The following is a 19,336-nucleotide window of genomic DNA, read 5'->3' as shown; positions in this document are numbered from 1 at the left end:
GAATCATGTCCTTTCCTTTGTTGTTATACTCATGGCTGTAATCATCCTTCTCATGCAGGTTTGTTACTATTAAGGGTAGTTTGGTCTTTTTCATATATGGCTTAATGAGGGGCAATAAGGTCCTTTTGCAATTATCATTCATTTTGTTTTTGTTTTTGGTTTTCTACAGATACACATTATGGTGTTGCTGCTAAGACCACAAACTGTCCAAGTAGTTTCCAACACAAGTTGGATGAGCAACATCAACACACGCATAGACATGAGGGGCGGAACAGTCAATTTACTAAACAAACAGATCGACCGTCTAAAAGAGGAGACAATAATCGTTGAAACATTGCTACAAAAAATGAGACATGAACAAGATATGTGTACCCAACCTATAATCCCCATCCAAAGTCCCTGCACCAGAGAAAGGAATTACACTAAAAAGAGGGGTTCATTAAATCCTGAAATGCCATTGGAATGGAAAATATGATTACACGATAAATAAAGTTCTTTATTTTGAATCATATTATTTGATGAATCCATTCTCATTTGTTGAAGCAATTGGAACAGAACCTTAATCACATAGAAAGGACAAAAAGAAAAAGAAAAAATATTATGTTTACTACAGCCCCTGTACGTGAAATCAAAAGAAAAGAAGGAAATAAATAGAAATAAGTGTGTGTGTGTAACGGATTGGAAAACTTCTAGCTTATCAAAATTACCAGTTTTTGTTTCAATTACAGGCCATGGTTTAGTCGTTTGGGCATCCCCTGTTCGTTGATGACTTAGGTTGTTAAACATGTCTTTGACAACTAGAAGTAATTGGGCGAATAATGGGGATAGATTCAAGAGTTATAAATCAAATTAAATAAAATTAAAAAGAAACGAAAAAGAAGCAGAACAATGTTCATGTGTTTGTTATTGAGCAGTTGGGTCTCTAAACTTACCAGATATCAATAGTTGATTAATGATGAAGAAGGAGCCAATATTTCTCTCGATGAAGAAGTCGTGGCGTACAACGATGAAGATTTCAGACCATATTTGAGCTGGTTGACCATATTTCTTCTGACATTTGTGTGCATAATACTTGAAATTCAGAAACCCTAGATGTATAAAGCACGCTTCGTGAACCCTATAGGAACAGATAAGAAACTAATAATCCATGTGTGTTTGTGAAGGAAATGTGTGTGTGTGGGGGGGGGGGGGGGGGGGACGAACTAGGGTTAGAATCGAAGGAAAGGAAATGTATATGGAATGTAATAAACCGGGACACTCCGTCGGAATTGAACTACAGGTCCGACTGATTCCAGGGCTAGCCACTCCGGCGATGCTAACGAGAGAAAATCTCTAGGAATAAAAGAAGGTGAATCGTTGTTTGTAAACAACATACTCCATTTGCATACGTATGTGAAGGAGAGAAGAGGTTACCTAAAAATGATACTTCAGCCAATCAAGAAGTTAGGGACAACGATGCCAACGGTGGCGGAGCAAGACGCCAACCACAACGGGCCGTTTTTTCTCGGGACGATTTCTTGAATCTTTTATTTTTCGGCGATATTTTATTCATTAAAAGCAAGAATGGGGAGAAACAGTATGGAGAGGATGAAGATTGAGAGGAATCACTGTGCGGAGGCTTGTCAGCCAAGAAATCGACCTTTCCTTTTCTTCTTGGCCCGATTTATTACATTCCATATACAACAAAGTGGTGGTATGTACCAAGGAGGAGAGAGAGAGAGAGAGAGAGAGAGAGAGAGAGAGAGAGAGAGAGAGAGAGAGATGGTGGTGATTCTGATCGAGGTGAGCGTTCCTGTGGAAGGAGGAGACGCAACAGGCGGGGTTTTTTATTTTTTCGATTTCATTTCCCCCTGCTATTAAAAAACGAAAACGCGCGCTCAAACTAAAATTATAAAGCGACAAGGTAACACGACACGCTCTTTAGGATAGGTGCCCTCCGTGTTTTTAATTTCTTTTTGTTGGACACTAATTTTAGGGCGCCCACAAAATGCGTGTCTTCTATCCTTCAAAATTTGCAAAACTGACATTATCTTTTAGGGCACGTGGAAATGCGTGTCCACTATCAGTGAGTGTCATTGTTTACGCATCGTAAAAGGTCTTTTTGCTAGTAGTGTACAAAAATAAAAGTAAAAACTACATTAAACAAAATTAACAAAAATCTACATTAAACATAACAAGAACAAGACATTAACTTGGCAATATTGCCCTTCTGCAAATATAAAAGTAAAAACTACATTAAATAAAATTAACAAAAATATATAAAAAAAATTATTTAAAATTCATATACGAAATTCAAAGGAATTTACCAATTACCAAAAATCATCAATTAAAAAGTCCATGAAATATTAATCAAGAAATCAAAAGAATAAGTGTGCTAGAAGCATTAAGCAATTTAGAAGCAACAAAATAATAGATAGCTATTTGAGAAGCATTAATTAACCGAATAAACTAATTGAAGCAAAACCGATTCTACTAATAACAAATTGAAGAATTAACCAATTTAGAAACATTGACTAACTGAAGCATTAACTCATCAGGGATAAAGTTACATTTATGGAATATTCATTAATGTTTCTATTATTAAACACATTACACACGTAGGGTTTAGGGTAAGAAACATTAATTATTTGAGAATCAACAAAAAGTAAATAAATAAATAAATAATAGATGGAGTTGTGCACCACTGCTGAAGGAGATAATCTAGAAGGTGTAATAAATGGAAGTGTCTAGGGAATTTATATACATCATCAAAGCTTTAGATAAGCACGGCAGAATGAAGAAGACGCCGAAAACAGAATGAGTACATAACATTTGTCAAGGAATTTTTGTCATACGTGAAAATGGAAGACGTGTTCTATTGTGTTCCACTCTATGGGTGGGACTGAATTTTTAACAAATAGTTTCATTTAACTTGTTAAAATTTTATTTTTTTCTGGTCCAATATTTAGCGAACTCTTCTTTCAAATTCTAGTTATGATATATGATTTTGTTTCTAAGTCGGAGCATTAAAGTGACAAATGAAAAATATGTGGCCGATGTTAAATTTTAAGATCCTTATTATTTTTTTTTTTTAATTTTAAGTGAATCATCATTTATATATATACACACGGAGAGAGAGAGAGAGAGGGGGAGAGAGAGAGAGAGAGAGATTATTTTTTGGTAGTAAGGTAAGAATTTTTTTTTTTCGGAATAATTTTTTAGCGAACAAAACAAATAAATCATTTAATAAATAAAAAATTACATTATTTAAAAAAACGATTCCCGAAAATACATCTCAATGAAATTGATGAAATTTATATTATGATGATCTTGTTGATATTTAATAAAATTGTTATAAAAGTGTGTTTTTTTATTTATTTATTTATAAATGAATATGAAGGTATTTTTTGAAACTTTTTTATTGTTGAATCAAATGATTTTTTTTTTGTTTCCTACAAAGATATGTATATAAAAAATTTGTTACGTTCCACTACAAGGAAAAAAAGATAAATAGTAGCAACAAAAGTCGTCGGTAAAAGGTTTAATTATCACCGGTAAAAGTAATAGTAGCGACATGTAGCCGCTAATAAATCGCCGCTACTGCTTCGTCTTTTGATCAAATTGTCACCGCTAATGAGAATTGTCATTGCTAATGAGGTTATCGCTGGTAATGATAATGTCGCCGGTAATGATGTTGTCGTCGATAATAACTATTTTTGTCTTTTATTTTTTTTTATTCAACAATTTTGATTGCCGGTAATAATGTCGCCGGTAATTACATAACAATATTCGATTAAATATTAAAAATAATAGTGTCGATGCTAATTACAAAACAAACAACCGATTAAATATCAAAAGTAATAGCGCCGCCGATAATCACATGCACATCCGATTAAATATAAAAAGTAATAATGTCGTCGGTAATAGTGTCGCCCGGTAATTACATAACATCCGATTAAATATAAAAAGTAATAATGTCGCCGGTAATTACAGAAAACAACCAAAAATTTTACAATATAAATAGCTGCAAAGAATGACAACAAGTGTAATATGCAAATAAAACTCATCTCTACATACCATCATCTTCATTTGCATCTTTTCCTCGATTATTTTGGGATTGAAAAAAAAAAATAAAGCTCATTCCTATATGTCGGGTTGCTGAGCATTTTACGAAGATTTTCCAACTACATAATTAATACCAACATATATAAGCTTATAAGTTAAATTATCAAACATAAATAAAAACTATCATAGTACATTGCTATTTTTAAATTAAGACAAAAAGCCAAAGAACATTACTATTTCTTGCACTTGGGACAAAAACCCAATTATCAAAGTTTTTAGCAAATAATCACCACAAACCAAAATTACCAAATCAACATGCATTTTATGATGCTAAAGTATATTACTATTTTTAAACTAAGACAAAAAATCAAAGTACGTTTTTATTTTTTGCACTTGGGACAAAAACCTAATTACCAAAGTTTTTAGCAAATATCACCACAAAACCAAAATTACTAAATCAACATGCATTTAATGATGCAAAAGTAGATTGCTATTTTTAAACTAAGACAAAAAACCAAAATGCATTGCTATTTCTTGCACTTGGGATAAAAACCCATTTATCAATATTTTAGCAAATAATCATCACAAAACCAAAATTACCAAATTAACAAGCATTTTATGATGCAAAAGTAGATTGCTAGTTTTAAACTAAGACAAAAAACCAAACTACATTGTTATTTCTTACACTTGGGACAAAATCCTAATTACCAAAGCTTTTTGCAAATAATCACCACAAAAAAACAAAGTAGATTGTTTTACCTATGATGATTGTGGTGATGGTTGCGATGACCGTGGAATCGGCGGAAGATCGGAAGGTTTATGGCCCATGCCTTTGATATGACGACGTCGCTCTCCTAATACTTTCTCAAAAGCAACTCTTTCTTGAGTAGGTGTTAACTCACTTTCACATTGGGTTTGTTCTAAGAGCATTTCGACTAACCAATTATGTAACTCCCAAAAGTGAGTAATAATTAAGTATAAATAAACATTTAATTATATGATAAAATTATAATTAAATACTTACATATTGTTGTTCCGCCTCAGCAGTACACAAATACACCATCCCTATCGGTATAAGCATTGCTAAACGTTTCCACTCTCTTAAGGTTTTGTTTGACTTTAAAAATAATATTATATTTTAAATAAATAATTATATGCATCGTACGTTACCTTCTTATAGCAAGTACTTTTATACGAGCTCGGCCCCCTACGATTCACATTTGTTTGCTTTTCACGGACTTTTTTGTTCCAATCTGAAGTAATTTTGTGTTCGTCTGTTTGGAAATACTGAACTGCTTTCTTCCGCTTATCAACTTTCATACCCTTTGGAGGGTTGGCTAATGCTCTTGGGATAGTTTCATACTCTCCGACTAACATAAAGTATTCTTTTACATTAGCTTTACGTTCTCGATAACCTTTTAACAAAGCTGCTTGAAAACTCTTTGTTAACATATTAGCCTGTACATCCTGGTACGTCTGATCCAAATCAAACTTTATCTACAAAAAAAATTAACTAAGTAGAAACCAGTTGTAGTTAAGCATATAAAATATTTTTAAATAAATAATTACCCCTAAATGTTGTGATACGGTGTCCTTTATTGCAGGGGAAACTTTTTTCCAAGTCCATTTATCAAAATGGAGTATTTACCACATTGTTTTTCCAACTTCTCGTGAAAACATGTCTATCGGCTCTCCTATGAGATTAACTGTTATATCCCTATCGTGTTCCATGCTAATCAGTTTGCCTTGATTCCGTAAGATCGTTTTTTCAAGCTTTATATTTTTGGCTTTCCTTCGAACTTTCCTACGTGCACGTTTCTCAACTACAAATGTAATTAAAAATTATTAGAAAATGTATTTAATTTATAATAACTGAATAAAAATAGTAATTAAAAATTCATAATAAGACTTACAGTCCTTCTCGTGATGACCAACACCTCTACCACCTAGGAGAGGTGGGTCCTCAGCTCCATCACCCTTGTGTCCACAACCCATAACATTAGCCATGGTATACACAAAAAAATTCATATTGACATCATTTCCTGAAAAATTATAAGATATACAAATACAATTTTTATTACAAATACACATTACATAGGAATAAACATTTCTATTTAACTAGAAATACAAATAAATTTCATATTACAAACACATATTACATAAGAATTATTATAATAAGAATCTTCCTCATATCATTCAATGTCTTCTTCGGTATCATAATCAGAATCGATCTCATCGTAATCAGTCTCGCAATCAGAAACATCGTTGACTCTACCAGTTGGCGGAGGAACTTCACTTGCACTTTCTGTTGGAATAGTGTCTAAGGCTGCAACTATATTAGGTAAGTATTTGACCCGATTGTGCATGGTCCTTTTGGGTTGCCTTCACCATAGCAACTTGGTAGGATGACTTATTATGAGAGAATAGATATTATTAATATATTATGAGAATAATGTAAGGAATAATAATATAGTTATTTGATTAATATAAGTCATAGATTAATTAGTAATAATTTGATGACTTAAGGAGATTAATTAAATAAGAGGGTATAAACTGTCAACTGTTTGATAGTTACTGTAACGACTCAAATTTTCAAATAAATTTTTCATTTAAAATAAAACATCATTATTCAACAAAAGAATTTATTCCAAGTTTATTGCAAAAATACAAATAACGAATCCCCAAGATCTCCAACAATGGCAGTGTGTACGTGTCACGTCGGCGCCTTCCCACGGTCATCACTAGTACCTGAAAAACATAAACACAACTGGTAAGCATAAATGCTTAGTGAGTTCCCCAATATACAACTTACACACACACGCCTTTCCAGGCCCTGACCTTCCGGTCCACATAACATTGCCTTCCGGCCCGTAAAGTAATTGCCTTCCGGCCCATAACATATCGCCTTCCGGCCCGTATTATATTGCCTTCCGGCCCATAGTATATTGCCTTCCGGCCCATAACATTTACAAAGCATAACACATATAACATAACACACATAGTACATATATCATACATCATACCTGTTCCTACTATCACATAACATAATGCCTTCCGGCCCGGATAAACATACATAACATGTATAGCATCTACCTTTCCAGTTATAGCATAAATCACATATATCACATACGACCTTCCGGTCACACAGTCAAACCCTTCCGGGTGAAGTACAGTGAGAAGACTCACCTCGTAGTATGTAAGCTATAAACCCTTGGAGCTACTCGCACTCGATCCGCTAATCTGCAGACTCCTTATAATACCACATACCTTTATTAATGATCTTATCAAACAAGACAACTGTCCCTACTAATTACATACAGGTCAACGGTCAACTTGACCGGACTCGTCGAGTGCAAAGGCGACTCGGCGAGTCTAGACACCCCGACTCCACTCGCCGAGTCTAAAGAACGACTCGACGAGTCCCAGTAAGTCTTCAAGTAACTCGCCGAGTCTGAAGAACAACTCGGCGAGTCCTAGTGAATCTTCAAGCTACTCGCCGAGTCTGATCTTTGGACTCGGCGAGTCCTCGCCATGCAGTCAGTCAACTGCCTCCTGTAATTCGCATAATTCCGTAATATATAGATATAGGACTTCCTGGACCTTTACACATACTATTACTGGGATTTAAACACTTGTAACAACACTATAATCTATCAAATCCTTAAATGGGTTTCCTAAACCCTAGATTCGTGTACAACACCAAAACTACAGAAATGATCCGAGGATTACCTGGAAAACGTGTTCCCTGTGTCCCCAACCTTCAGAGCTCAACCCCTTGATCCTCCTTTGATCACCACCTTGCCTCTCCTTTCCTAACAACCTCTTCAAGCGTCCACTAGCCTTCTCCCTGACTCCAGATGCCCACAGTCGTTTAGGTTATCTTCAATCGGCCAAAAGACGAGACATGACGTCCCTAAAGACATTATATACGATCCAGAATCAAAACGGCTAGGGTTTCAGCTGAACAGCATCGACTCGCCGAGTCCCTAACGGACTCGTCGAGTCCAGTCGCGAATCTGTGACCAAGACCGTGGTACTACTCGGCGAGTCAGGCATCAACTCGCCGAGTTCCCCCCCTAAATATTCCCCAAAATAGTTTAAAGTAATACCTGAAATTCCGGGCTGTTACAACTCTCCCCCACTAGAACTAGACTTCGCCCTCGAAGTCTCACTCTGCGAATAACTCCGGATGTTGCTCCCGCATTTCACTTTCCGGCTCCCAAGTCATCTCCGATCCCTTCCGATGTTGCCACTGAACCAACACCAGAGGTATCTCCTTGTTCCGCAGAACCTTGATCTTCCGATCCCTGATAGCTACTGGTCTCTCGGCGTAATTCAGGCTCGCATCCACCTGAATATCTTCTAACGGAACCACTGCCGATTCATCGGCTATACACTTCCTCAACTGTGATACGTGAAAGGTATTGTGAATCTGACTCAGCTCTGCTGGCAACTCCAACCGATAAGCTACCCGACCTACCCTTGCAATTACACGAAATGGACCTATGAACCGGGGCCCCAACTTGCCCCTCTTTCTGAACTGAATCACTCCTTTCCAAGGAGAAACCTTTAGGAGAACGAAGTCGCCAACCTGGAACTCGAGCTCGGACCGGCGTCTGTCCGCGTAACTCTTCTGTCGGCTCTGGGCGGTCAATAACCTCTGCCTCACCTGTTGAATCTGTTCGGTCGTCTGAAGTACGATCTCTGTACTGCCCATCACTCTCTGTCCCACTTCTCCCCAGCAAATGGGAGTCCGACACCTCCTACCATACAACAACTCAAAAGGTGGCATACCAATGCTCGAATGATGGCTGTTGTTGTAGGAAAACTCAGCCAATGGCAAATGCGCATCCCAACTACCCCCGAAGTCTAACACACACGCTCTAAGCATGTCTTCCAATGTCTGAATCGTCCGCTCGCTCTGACCGTCGGTCTGGGGGTGGTATGCGGTACTAAAATGCAGTTTAGTGCCCAACTCCTCATGGAATTTCTTCCAGAACCTGGATGTGAAACGTACATCGCCGTCCGAAACAATCGAGATCGGCACTCCATGCCGAGATACTATCTCTCTCACGTATAACTCTGCCAACTTCTCTGCTGATGAACTTTCGCTAATGGCAAGGAAGTGTGCACTCTTTGTCAACCTATCCACAATCACCCAAATCGCATCGACTCCTCTGGCAGTTCTCGGCAATTTGGTGATGAAATCCATCGTGATCTGTTCCCACTTCCACTCAGGAATCTCCAAGGGCTGCAACTTACCATGCGGTCTCTGGTGCTCGGCCTTAACCCTACGGCAGGTCAAACACCTCTCAACGAACCAAGCGACGTCTCTCTTCATGCAAGGCCACCAATACTCCTTTCTCAAATCCAAATACATCTTCGTAGCACCGGGATGGATCGAGAATTTCGATCTGTGAGCCTCCTCCATCAAAGTAGCACGCGTACCGCCCATGAATGGTACCCAAATCCGACCCTGAAACGTCAGAAGTCCCCGTCCATCCATAACGAACTCTGAAATTAACCCAACGACCCGCTCCTTCTTCTGCATCCCGGATTTCACAACCTCGGCCTGTGCCCCACGAATAGCATCTAATACAGGAGTCATCACCGTCAATCTCAAACATACGTCCCGCAATGTAGTGCTCTCCGCCCTACGACTCAATGCATCGGCTACCACATTAGCCTTGCCTGGGTGGTATACGATCTCACAGTCATAATCCTTAACCACGTCTAACCATCTCCTCTGATGCATATTTAGGTTGGGTTGATCCATCAAATACTTCAAACTCTTATGGTCCGTGTATATATTACAACGAACCCCGTACAGGTAATGACGCCAAATTTTGAGGGCGAACACTACTGCCCCCAACTCTAAGTCATGCGTGGGATACCTCGCCTCGTGAGGCTTCAGCTGCCTCGATGCATAGGCTATCACATGGCCCTTCTGCATCAACACTGCACCCAGTCCCGAAATCGATGCGTCGCAATATACGACAAAGTCCTCCATCCCCTCCGGGAGAGCTAATACTGGGGCTTCGCACAGTCTTTGACGAAGTGTCTCGAAGGAAGTCTTCTGCTCGGGTCCCCATGAAAATGTAACACCCTTCCGGGTCAATCTGGTGAGCGGCACCGCGATCTTGGAGAAGTCCCTAATAAACCTCCGATAGTACCCCGCCAACCCAAGGAAACTCCTGATCTCAGAAGGTGACTTCGGTGCCTCCCAACTCATCACTGCTTCCACCTTGGCCGGATCAACCAATATCCCTGTCTGATTAACAACGTGTCCCAGAAATTGGACCTCCCGTAACCAGAAGTCACATTTGGAGAATTTTGCATATAGCTTCTCCGACCTCAGTACCTCAAGGACCTCCCTCAAATGCCCCTCATGCTGCTCTCTAGACCGCGAATACACCAGAATGTCGTCGATAAATACAATCACAGACCGATCCAGCATCGGCCTGCATACCCTGTTCATGAGGTCCATGAACACTGCTGGGGCATTGGTGAGCCCAAAAGGCATCACCACGAACTCGTAATGCCCATACCGCGTCCTAAATGTTGTCTTCTGGACGTCCTCATCCCGCACTCTTACCTGATGGTACCCTGATCTCAAATCGATCTTGGAAAACCAAGATGCCCCTTGCAACTGATCGAATAGATCATCGATCCTCGGTAACGGATAGCGGTTCTTGACCGTCACCTTGTTCAGCTCCCGGTAATCGATACACATCCGGTGTGAACCATCCTTCTTCTTGACGAACAGGATCGGTGCTCCCCACGGTGAGCTACTCGGCCGAATAAATCCCTTTCCCAACAATTCCTGGAGTTGCGAGGACAACTCTTGCATCTCTAGAGGTGCAAGACGATAGGGCACCTTCGCGATAGGCGCAGCCCCTGGAACTAGGTCGATACCAAACTCTACTTGCCTCGCAGGAGGTACTCCCGGCAAATCCTCGGGAAAAACATCTGGAAACTCGCGCACCACTGGGACCTCCTCCACTGTCTTCGGTCTCTCTGAAGTCTCCCGCGTATCCATCACATACGCCACAAAACCGTTACATCCCCGCTGTAGGCATTGCCTCGCCCTAGCGGCCGAACAAAAAGTTGATCCCGAACGGGTACCCTCGCCGTATACCGTAAGAACTCCCCCACTAGGGTCTCGTATAGTCACCAGCTGACGCTCGCAGTCAATGACGGCGCTGAATCGGCTCAACCAGTCCATGCCTACGATGACACAGACATCCCCCATCACAATAGGAATTAGGTCAATCGGAAACGCGACCCCGAAGATCTCTAGCACACATCCCCGAAGAACTTCCGTAGCACAAACCACCCTCTCGGCCGCAATAGAAACGCTCAAAGGCCGACTTAACGGCTCACGACTAATGCCGATATGCTGACTAAAGGCTAACGATACAAACGATCTACTCGCACCCGAATCAAATAACACTAAAGCAGGCATAGAGTTCACACGAAAAGTACCTACACATACATTAACATAAGCATGACATTTCAACCTTTAAGTAAATACGTGAATGATAACATACCTGCCACCACATCGGGCGCAGCGCGGACCTCCTCCGCAGTCAGCTGAAAGGCTCTCCCGCGAGCCCTCGGGGCCTCGACCTTCGCCGGTCGGGTCTCAGTAGTCCTGGTAGTAGGTGTAGCTCCCTGACGAAGCTGCGGACACTCGGCCTTCCGATGGCCTGTCTGGTTGCAGTGAAAGCAAACCATAAACCCCTTAGGGCAATCCCTGGCAATGTGTCCCTCCTTGCCACACTTGTAGCAACCACCAGCTCGACACACACCCTCGTGACTCTTGCCGCACTTCGCGCAAGTGCGGCCCTTTGGACCTCCCATCCTCGAATCAGCGAACTTAGTCCGCTTGGCTGCCGGCTGAGGCTGAGCCGGCCGCCGATCCACCTGCCGAGACTCGGCCTCCTCCCTCGCCTGAGTCTCCAACTCGATCTCGCGCTTCCTGGCATTCGCCTAAAGCTCAGTGAAAGTACGATAGGTGGAGTTTGACACAAACTCCCGGATTTCCCTCTTCAAAACGCCCAAATACCGGCTCATCCGCGACTGCTCCGTAGATACCAGTTCAAGGCAGAACATTGCCCTCTCATGAAACTTCCGCGTGATCACTGCCACGGAATCAGTACCCTGCTTAAGGGTCAAGAACTCCTGAATCAATCGCTCCCTCTCCACCGGGGGAACGTACTCGTCCCTGAACATCTCCGTGAACCTCTCCCACGTCACCGCTGTAATCTCCGCCCCAGTGAAGTTCGCCGTCACGAACTTCCACCAGTCCTTCGCTCCCAGTCGGAGCTGGTTCAAATCGAACCGTACCCTCAGGTGCTCCGGGCATGAGCAAGTATAAAAGCACCCCTCAATGTTGGCGATCCACCTCATCGCTGCAATCGGATCCTGTGTCCCATCGAACTCAGGGGGTTTCGTGTTGCTGAATTCTCGGAAGAGCAACGAATCGCCCCCTTGCGGCCTGGCAGCGGCCACCGCTGCGGTAGCGGCAGCGACTGCAGCTTCGGTCAGTGCGGCGTACCGCTCCTCAAACTCCTCCATCAGGGTGGTCTTAATGGACCCAAACATCTCCGGGATCTCAGCCCGAACCGCCGCAGCTACCTCTTCCTGAATCATCTGACGAATCTCCTCGTCATTCATACCGCTCGAACTCGCTCCGTGGCGTGTCGTAACCATGATGTCTCTGAAATACAACATAAAACTATCAGAGACTCCCTCAAGTACATTTGTACTCGATAACGCAACCCTACTCAGTCTCCGGTATCCAGGGATTCTTACTTAGGTCTTCCACCGACCCGGTGTCTTCGGTAGTACGGGCCCAATACTACCGACCACACCGTATCAGTATTCGTCCCAAATCTTCCTCCCCAAACCCCGAATAATGAGTACTCTACCTCTAGTATGCACTATCTACTTGCACGCTACCAAATATCTCATATAAGCAATCTCCCTAGACTAAGGCATCACAAAACAGGCCTTTCTAGTCCTATCATGTATACCTAGTCTTCTAGCATGCATAAAAATTCATAATTCAGTGCATAACATAACATTGTAAGGTATTTTGGGGATCTTTACCGTTCGGGCGCTGGCTGATCGTACACACTGCTCCGTTCTTGTTTTACCGCTTTACCATTTATGAAATGTTATGTCCTTATTATTTTAAAAGATTTTTCCTCAACTCCTCGGTCTGAGTTCAGTTGCACCCGAAAGTACACCCGAATCCCTCAAACCAAGGCTCTGATACCAATTGTAACGACTCAAATTTTCAAATAAAATTTTCATTTAAAATAAAACATCATTATTCAACAAAAGAATTTATTCCAAGTTTATTGCAAAAATACAAATAACGAATCCCCAAGATCTCCAACAATGGCAGTGTGTACGTGCCACGCCGGCGCCTTCCCACGGTCATCACTAGTACCTGAAAAAGATAAACACAACTGGTAAGCATAAATGCTTAGTGAGTTCCCCAATATACAACTTACACACACACGCCTTTCCAGGCCCTGACCTTCCGGTCCACATAACATTGCCTTCCGGCCCGTAAAGTAATTGCCTTCCGGCCCATAACATATCGCCTTCCGGCCCGTATTATATTGCCTTCCGGCCCATAGTATATTGCCTTCCGGCCCATAACATTTACAAAGCATAACACATATAACATAACACACATAGTACATATATCATACATCATACCTGTTCCTACTATCACATAACATAATGCCTTCCGGCCCGGATAAACATACATAACATGTATAGCATCTACCTTTCCAGTTATAGCATAAATCACATATATCACATACGACCTTCCGGTCACACAGTCAAACCCTTCCGGGTGAAGTACAGTGAGAAGACTCACCTCGTAGTATGCAAGCTATAAACCCTTGGAGCTACTCGCACTCGATCCGCTAATCTGCAGACTCCCTATAATACCACATACCTTTATTAATGATCTAATCAAACAAGACAACTGTCCCTACTAATTACATACAGGTCAACGGTCAACTTGACCGGACTCGTCGAGTGCAAAGGCGACTCGGCGAGTCTAGACACCCTGACTCCACTCGCCGAGTCTAAAGAACGACTCGACGAGTCCCAGTAAGTCTTCAAGCAACTCGCCGAGTCTGAAGAACAACTCGGCGAGTCCTAGTGAATCTTCAAGCTACTCGCCGAGTCTGATCTTTGGACTCGGCGAGTCCTCGCCATGCAGTCAGTCAACTGCCTCCTGTAATTCGCATGATTCCGTAATATATAGATATGGGACTTCCTGGACCTTTACACATACTATTACTGGGATTTAAACACTTGTAACAACACTATAATCTATCAAATCCTTAAATGGGTTTCCTAAACCCTAGATTCGTGTACAACACCAAAACTACAGAAATGATCCGAGGATTACCTGGAAAACGTGTTCCCTGTGTCCCCAACCTTCAGAGCTCAACCCCTTGATCCTCCTTTGATCACCACCTTGCCTCTCCTTGCCTAACAACCTCTTCAAGCTTCCACTAGCCTTCTCCCTGACTCCAGATGCCCACATTCGTTTAGGTTATCTTCAATCGGCCAAAAGACGAGACATGACGGCCCTAAAGACATTATATACGATCCAGAATCAAAACGGCTAGGGTTTCAGCTGAACAGCGTCGACTCGCCGAGTCCCTAATGGACTCGTCGAGTCCAGTCGCGAATCTGTGACCAAGACCGTGGTACTACTCGGCGAGTCAGGCATCAACTCGCCGAGTTCCCCCCTAAATATTCCCCAAAATAGTTTAAAGTAATACCTGAAATTCCGGGCTGTTACAGTTACACTTTAGACTGTAAATCCTTATTAGATAGAGGATGGACAGATTCTAGGGCTTGGGATAGCCTCAAATTCGTCCAAGGGTTATCCAAGGTAAGGATTAGGATCACTTAAAGTCTAAGTTATCCAATTAGGGTTTAAGCTGTAACCCTTAAGGAGTCTACAAGTATAAATAGACCCTATGGGATAGAGAATTTGGTACATCATCTAAGATAGAGAACCCCTGGCCGAATTTCACCTCTCTCCTCTCTCTCAAATCATCCTCTTTGCTAGTTGGTGTTTGTAAGCCATTAGAGGAGTGACAATTGTGACTCTAGAGCTCCAAGACAACAAGATCAAACAAGAGAATCAAATGTATGTTTCTAGATCTGATTTTGTGTTGTTCTTACACCTAATAAGTCATTAGAAGCCTTGGATTCAAAGCATGTTTAATAGAGAAACCTAGATCCGAGCATTAGGGTTTGTATGCGCACTTAGGAATGTTCTTATGTACAAAACCCATCACTTTCTACGTCAACAATGAGTCTAGGAATATTTTGAAAGTAAATGCTGAAATCAATAAAAAGTGGAGCATTGGATGAGGAGATATTTTGAAGTATATCGATATTGTCTACATTTTCGTGTGAGCCATTGTCAACATTTTGGACACGATCATCGTTCGATCGTAGATCCCAAATACTTTGATGATTAACATGCTCGACAACACATCGATGGTTATTGTTTGGCTCTCTGATGTAGAACACTTGTTCTACTTGTGAAGCATATATAATTTGATTATCTTTGTATGCTTCGCATCATGTGTCGATACTGGTGAAATTATCACTAGAAATAACTCTTGTTTGAGTATCATACCACTTGCAACGAAATAGTACAGTTGAATAATCATGTGTATATCTCAAATCTATAATCTCTTATAACTGGCCATAATATTTCTTGCCTTTCTCACCCACCGCTAAAACCCTAGAGTTTTATGTTGTGCGTTGTGCGTCATGACTAAGGACCATAAACCTAACATCATTGACTATGCATGCGGTGTAAGAATAAGCATTCATTTGCGGACCCATTGCAAGAGCTGACAACTCTTTGTGGAATTTTGGAGAGTTTTCTATTTTCATTTGATGAACTTAGCAATTATAAAGTAATATGTATTATGGTCTAAGTGATGCTTCATTCGCACGGGTTTGTTCAGCTGCTGATATAGTCAATAGGCTTCAAACGGTATCCATTGGAGACATTCCAAGTGTAGTGGACATTCGGCAAGTGAGTTGTTGGGTTGGTTATCTGTCAGATTCGATCATGAGTTTATTCATCTTTTGTTGTCAGTTGAAGTTACTCGAGTATTCAAAAGTGTATCATGGGAAGGTGTTTTGTGTGCAACGATGTTTTCCTACAAGGATAGAGAAATTTCTGATCTAGTTCGCAGAGTGGATACCCTATGTCGTTTGGTATTGGAATCTTATCTCTTTTAAGCTTAGGAGGATAATAGTGGGGTGGTAAGGTTGTGAGATGGTTTGGAAATCTATTGATTACGTGGTTGGCAAAGTCCAGTTGAATCCAAGTGGGGGAGAAACGTTTGGACTGAGGGTTGCATAAGGAATGAGGATTCAAGTCATCTTGAAAAATATGTGATGCATCGATAGTGATGCATGGCAAATATGTGATTACATTTAGGTTGAGGGTTATGCTAGAGCCTCTCTTCCTCTTCTTGTCTGATAAACGCTTTGGGGTTTAAAGCATGACCCGGACACCTTATCGGGGTATCGTCGAAAGAGGTTTTGACTCATGATTGATTTTGGGTTGGTATAGTAGATGGAGGGCAAGACCATGGGTTGGGACCATGGCTGTTATGGAAGCGTTGTAAGACTACATGGTAGTTGTAGCGTACAAAAGATTGATAGACTATGATGGAAGTGTTGTAAGACTATGGTGTAACTGTAGCATACATAAGGTTGATAGGATGATGTGGATGTGTTGTAAGTCTATGATGGAGTCATAGCATTCACCAGGATGAGATAGACCATTATATGAGGGTTGTTAGACTATAGGGGATGAATTGTAACACCCGCTTTCTAGGATGGATCAATTAGGGTTTCAAGGAGTCAAAAGGTCGGTTTTTGGAGAAAATCAAGTGTCACGACGTACCATTGGGTGGTCATGACGTGAAACATGTAAAAATGTAAATCGTTTTTTGGACCAATCTCACGATGGAAGACATAAGGGGCTCATGATCTAAGAACTATTGCAGCACAAGCCCCGTGATCTTTTAGGTTTTCCTTCGTATTTAATCCCCCTCTAAGTCATTTCTAGGGTTCATTACTGTTAGATGCCATTTTACGCGTTTTTTGGGATAGTTTTCATTATTATTTTAGAATCATATTTTGTACATTTGCATTTCATTTAGATAAACAATGTTCAGCTCATGTATTTCGTTAGAATTCCCGTACTACTCATGTTTTTTATGTCAATTTTAGATAGTTCAAGTGGAGTAGTGCTTTGGTAGCAAACTAGCAATTGGATGCGCGTTAGGAGCTTAAAATGGAGTTTAGGACTTATGAAGGTTGTGGAGGAATTCTTGCAAGATGCTTTGGTCAAGAAAAAATCGATCGAATTGATCACACGAAGATAGAATATGCAATCTAAAGCTAGCTTTGACCCCCTGTTAGTATTTTAAACATATCTCGAGAATCGTAACTCCGATTGATTCGATTCAAAATGATCTGAAATGTAGACGAAATTTCGGACGTCTTAGGTACAACATTTGATCGCATGTTGCATTTATGCAATCACATGGAGCCTTTACGTGATCGCAGGTTAGGTCGTAGCCTGGATTCGAGGTTTTTAGTGCCCAAAATTCATCCGGGAGTGAAAACTCAATACCTACGATCGCAGGTTGTATACATGTGATCACAGGTTGGCCAAAAAGTGCCAAAATAGCATCCTACTTCATTAAAAAGGCACGAGACACGTTTTCTTCAAAACCTGTGATCGTAGGTTGTGCCCATGCGATAACATGCACGTTGTTTTTACTGTTTGACGTATAAACAGACCCTGATAGCATTGAAGTAACCTAATTTGGTGATTCCATAGGTACCAGACGACAACAATACAATTTTGGAGACGTTTCTTCTCAAATTTCAACGATTTTTGAAGATCCGAAGTCTGTGGATCATCTCTTTCAAGTATATTAGTAAGATTAGTTGTTTGATGTCTCTTTTCATTTGTTTTGATCATATTTTAGCCATGTCTGGCTAAACCCTAGTTTTCAATTTTGCAAAGACAAGTACTTTTCATGTGATTGATCATTAGATTTGATTTTTGATTTGTGTTTCTATCTAGATTCTTCAGTTTTGTTCTTAATGAATGTTTGATTTTGATTCTTGTTAGTCTGATCACCAAGCTAAGGTTTTATCATACCAATTAATCAATTATAGAATACGTAATTGTTTTTGTCAACTGGTAATAAGTAACAAATAATAAACCGGTTCCGTGATTGGGATTTGACTTTATTATAAACTGTAAAAATCATATATTTTCGCTTCCGAGCTTGTAAGAAATATTGGGTATTGTTGAGAATTTTACAAAGAACTTAATGCAACTTTTCTGAACTTAATTAAGAGCTTGCTTGATTAGACAGTAAAAAGTTAGAGTCAATTGAAGAGCATGCTTTGATTAACTAGTTTAGGTAAAAGAGAAATTACTAGAGCTTGTTAGTTTTTTTCTCGGTACTAGCTTAAATAGTACGCATTTCAAATAATGAGATCTGGGTTAGTTGCATGATTAGGATAGTCACAGCAGCACTAAAACCGTTTTTATTATTGATTTTCATTTTGTTTGATATCACTGTATTTTTAGTTTTTAGTTTTTAGTTAAAACACCCTTTTATAATTTATATTTTGACTAGATGTGTTTGATGCAAAAAGGCAATGACTTTTAGGCCGTAGCCCTGAGGATTCAACCCTGCTTCCCTGTGCTATATTTTTAGTGCAACTAGCAGTGATAAATTTATTTGTTTAATACGTGTGCAACAACGTGTTAACAATTGCCAGTCTCCAACACCCTTTTACCTCAGTTGGAAACACGCCATCTGATGTCGATTGGAGATCTCAATGCATAGAAACACTCCCATCTGCCGTTATTATTTTTCTAAATCAGAGGGCATGGCCGAAAATCGAAGGACGTATTGTGATGAATGATCAAAACTAAATGTATTTTTTCGTGTAACGTTTCATTAATTCAGTGGAATGTAGGTTCAAGGATTTCAATCTGTTCTTACAATTCAAGTAGTGTGCTTATTGGAATTCTTCCTATAGGCACACTCTGAGCCCTGTTGTGGTTAAACTTAAGAGTATGGGGTTTAAGAGTTAAGCATATAGACATCGATATCATCAGGAGACTCCTTTGTAAACTCTTTATGTTAATTCCTAAAACAATTATGCATTCATAGATTTACTT

Source organism: Lactuca saligna, chromosome 1 (assembly GCF_052625555.1).
Source record: "Lactuca saligna cultivar CGN05327 chromosome 1, ASM5262555v1, whole genome shotgun sequence".
Taxonomy (NCBI): domain Eukaryota; kingdom Viridiplantae; phylum Streptophyta; class Magnoliopsida; order Asterales; family Asteraceae; genus Lactuca; species Lactuca saligna.
This window is presented reverse-complemented; position numbering follows the sequence as displayed.